The sequence below is a fragment of the Pinus tabuliformis genome, chromosome X, assembly GCF_031772625.1.
Source record: "Pinus tabuliformis cultivar Carrire ecotype Pingquan chromosome X, CPIR1, whole genome shotgun sequence".
NCBI classification, from domain to species: domain Eukaryota; kingdom Viridiplantae; phylum Streptophyta; class Pinopsida; order Pinales; family Pinaceae; genus Pinus; species Pinus tabuliformis.
In genome coordinates, this window is record NC_142308.1 from 1574386396 (window position 1) to 1574391052 (window position 4657).

General features: G+C 44.5%; 1 pseudogene; it reads right to left on the reverse strand.

The window, feature by feature from the left end:
• Positions 1-883: 883 nt before the first annotated feature.
• On the reverse strand, positions 884-1491 carry LOC149146038 (CLIP-associated protein pseudogene; annotated as a pseudogene).
• Positions 1492-4657: the final 3166 nt, after the last annotated feature.

The following is a 4657-nucleotide window of genomic DNA, read 5'->3' on the forward strand; positions in this document are numbered from 1 at the left end:
CTACTTTGTTGTCCACCATAAATGTTGTCACTGCTGCTTTACCTCATCGGAACATAGGCACTCACAGGCACACGAAGAGAACACAATTTTACCTTCAAGAACAGTAATCCAGGACTCCACGGTCCAATGCTCCATCGCATTTCAGTATCCATTTCTCCTGGCAACGCAACATAATGCCACTTCTCTTACTCACAGTGTCAAGGCTAGTCACTGTTTTCAAGCATACTGCTAACAATCTGCAACACGATCTCGACCATCCTCCAATCTCTGATGTAGCTCCAATTGATGTCGTTTTCACTGTCATGTGTTCACCATTCCCTGCAAATCTGCTTAGTGTTGGAATGACCAGTTCCAACACACTCAGCATTGTGACAATAGTTGGTCATACTAATGTCATTTATCGCTTAAATTACAAGTAGATTCATTGTCATGACAGTTAATCAATACATCATCAGAGAATTAAAAAAAACATTTCGACAATAGCATAAATTTCTCTATATATCTAGCAGCTCCAACATGGCCGCTCACGGCCTTCCAGCATACAAATTTTGACACCGTCCAGCTCTCAATTACCAGATCTTTGATGTTCGACCTGGAGCGCCATCGCAATTTTCGGCCAACCGTTACCAGGACTGTTGACTGTTCGGCATCACCGCCGGCTCCCAACCACAACAGATCACTGGTCTGTTAGCAAGTACTACTAACACTCCAAACTTCGGTCACTGGAGGCCTGAACACCACCCGAGGACGACTTTAGATCCGCTTTCCTTGCAAGCGCATATCCGAAAACGACTTCGGATCAAACTTCACTCCAACAGCAGCAAATGAGCCTGAATCTATCTGTGGCTCTCAATTGTCCTACATAAGTCTGCCCGCTTTAAAACTAGGCTTCTGTCTTCGCGCACAGTAGCCCCACACGAGCTCGAACTGCACAGCTCCTCGACCTTGCCTGGGAAATTCGATTCGCATAAATTGTTACAAGTCGTAGTTGGGTACTACTTGGGCTTCCAAGATATGATAAAAATGCTTTCCCGAGAACAATATATATGTCCAAAACACGACTGTCTTCGGAACATCTGCACTTTGATTCCCAAAAGCATCAAATAGAGCAGGGAAAAATGAAGGTAACTGAGCCATAAGTTCTTCTGGTGGAAGCCGCCCAACAAGCTTAGTTAGGCAACCAATGCAAGTCACCAAAGTTTTTTTTTCATCTTCACTGACCAATAAAGGAACTACAATCGTGAGGCATCAATAGGGATCATATTGAGATAGCACAATTGTTGCACAACGATCTGCTTCACTCGAGACCTTTGCAACAAGGTCCTTTGTTGCATGCAGCAGTTTTTGCAATAAAGTTTCAACAGAATCCTCCAGCGTAACTTTCTGATTACTCAGCATTTCAACTATAACAGCAAGAGCAAGCTCCCTGACCCACCGTTCATCGACCGATTCCTTATCACGCCCTTGAGCAAGCTCCCTGACCCACGACATCTCCTTCGCGTGATCTCTGTAAGCGAGCAAGTCAAATGATGATGCTCCTCACACAGATCTCCTCCTCAAACGACGCACAGTATTTCCTCCAACAACAACGGCATCGCTTCTACTGCGTGTTTCAAAGACTTGCTTGCGAGACATTTTACTACTCACCCATGCTGTATGCCCCGTGCTAGCAGCAATCTTACCATCCAGTGTCATTGCATATTTGAGAACTGAAAACTGGGATCTGATATGCCTCTCTGTAAAGCAATGACGCATTTAACAATTGGCAAGCCTTCACAGCTTCCTCAATGCTTCTGCCTTGCAAATTTTCACCAAGTACATTCACCTCTATACCTGCATCTCTCAGTGCTTTAATTGCTTTTCCTCGGAAGTGTTTCACCATGGCAATCTCCGGGCTCCAAATTCAGATAAATGGCAGCCCCCTTGCTTAGCTCCCGGGCCTTTTCAAGCACCTATATTTTCGCAGGTTTGGTTCCTTGGGCATACAGAAAACCTTCCCCGACAACCTTAGAACCGCGGGCAATTACGCATCCTGCATTTGGATGCGGGGCGGTGATACCAGCTGATTTGTCTGCGAGCTTTGCGGCTCTCAGCATATGACTGTTTTCCAAGCTGCTGCATATGACCGCGGGCACAAAGGCCCTCAGAAGCAAGGCCATTTATCACTACATGTTTACAATTCTAATCGCAGCGCCTACGAATATATCAGCAAACATTCTTACTTTGAACACAGGGCTTTTATGGGTAAGTGATCACTGCTCAGAGTCAGATATCGAATGGCCAAATTACCGCGCTGCACCGCTTCTGAGCAGACCATCAGCGTGTGCACGAGACGGACTCCGGATTTGTGAGGATCTGCCCCCATTACTACCACAGTTCGCTCTGAAAGCTGCGGGTCGCAGACACGGTAATGCTTTTTCTCTCTTCCTGTAGCATCCTCTTCCAGATGATCTCCACGAAGGCGCGTATCCACCGCTATTACAATCGAGAGCGACTCCACAATAGTATCTCCAATCCTCCAACGCCTTTCCTCCCGGCATGTGCATGTTGCACACCTTGCGCTCCATCTTCCACCGTCCTCCATACGCTGCCCACACCATGTCCTAGCGTGGAGGCCACCACCATGTCGGACGTCCCCAGTTTGAGATAGACAACGGAACCACTGTTAATTCCGCAAGCACCTCGAATCTGGAGTCGTGTCCGTCTCCAGGAACAAAATGCCAATATCGTTCGTCGTCACCCCAAATGATAGTTAAGGCTCTTGCAGATAACATGTAACCCAATTTCGATGGGGATCCTTCCAGCCAAGCCCTCTTTGTGCCCAACAAAATAAAAAATTGCGGCCTCAATCGATCCTTCCATGCTTCGATCCTGCCACGGCCACCAATCAACTCCACGCAGCCCTCATGCAAAGACAAATAATCAGCGGCATCTCATCAAATGAAGGCTGTCCACTTCCCAAACGGCATAACAGAATGACCCCTGGACTATATTTAACTCCATATTTCCAACGAAAACTTGGGATTCAAACTTTACCATAAAGATTTATGGATTCGCAGCAGAATCGGTGAAAATGCAGAGGAATTTTCCAAGATGCTATCGAGAACTGGACCATTTTCCCAATCTTCTTGAAAGAGTGCTCGGTCTTCTTCTTTTTCCTCAGCCACACAAAGCCAGTTTCCTTCACGTAACCAGATTCTTCAACATCCTCAAGGGGCAGCAGGCCCTTGGGAAGGCCCATCTCTGCAAGCAATTCCATGGATTTCTGCTTGCAGATTTCACTCCCATGGAAAATTTCTGCCCTAGATCTCTGATCATTTGCAACCTGGAGAGCCATCCTCTTTATTTTGTTCTATCGCAGCTCTGCTATGTTCTCACTCTGTTGCAGATTGTTTTCTCTACGCCCAGATCATTCTGGCTTTGATCTGTGGATCGATTTCTTTAGCTAGAACTCATCTGACGGTATCTACCAGTCGGAAGCCTTCATTACTCTCTCCTCTCCACACTATGCCCTCATTTGAAAAACAGAGGAGGAGACAACTTTTACCCACACCGCTGTCATCAATCAAAAACAGTTTTATGAGATAGTCATAATCCGTTCGACCTCTCGCCGGTCCCGAAGCCATTCCTGAGACCCTGAGCTACGCTCTCATCACTGTGATAGGCAGCTATCTCTGGTATCTCCATCGACCCACGATGATGGACAAACACAAACAAAAGTAGTTTATTTCTCTATGCCCAGGAGAGGCCAAGCCCAAGAGGGCGAGGCCCTCACAGGCTCTGATACCAAGATAAAATTACACACACTCAATAATATATTCGATTAATTGTTGAATGAGGAAATTACACACATATTAATACAATCAATAGTCTCAAGATAGGAATGCTATCTTAGATGTACAGTAGTGTGGTTGAGAGATTCTCTCAACCACACACTAAACTAGGAGAAACTATATTCTAGCTTATTCCTATTATGTAGGAACAAACTCCTCAATTAGAAAATTACAACCATAGACAAGCATGAATTAATTATTTCCAACTCCTTCACCTCCCAATTACCCTATTGAAATTAGATTTTTCTTCAGATGTATAACATGCCTTACCTCCTTCAATATCCATTGGTTTCCATTCAGATGTTTTAAGAAAAAATAGCCCATTCCAATGATTTTAGAGGGTTTATCATCACCTAAATGAACTTTCAGAAATCTCCTTGAACATAATCAGCAAAATATTTCCTATCAGGTGTGGCATGGAATGAGGCCCTTGAATCTACCACCTAGGAATCAATAATATTATCTAATGAAAGAATCAAATCATGTTGCAACACATCACCTGTCACATTCACTTCATGATTATTTTCTTGTTGTGCATCTCCACCTTTTCCCTTTCGACACTTATGGTATTTGTTCGGGTGTGCTTTTTACCCACATTTCGAGAATACTATCCCTGATGGACTCAGATCTGCCTTTCGTTGACTTAATACGATATCCTGGGCTCTTTCCTCTTTCCATTTTTCTTCCCCAAGCCTTTGCAGTCAAAGAACTACCTGATGTATCATCAAAGCTTTTCTGTCGCATTTCCTCGCTAATGATGGCACTGACAACATCAATAAAATTTAAAGTAGTAGATCGAGAGATAGAGTTTCTAATGGCCATAA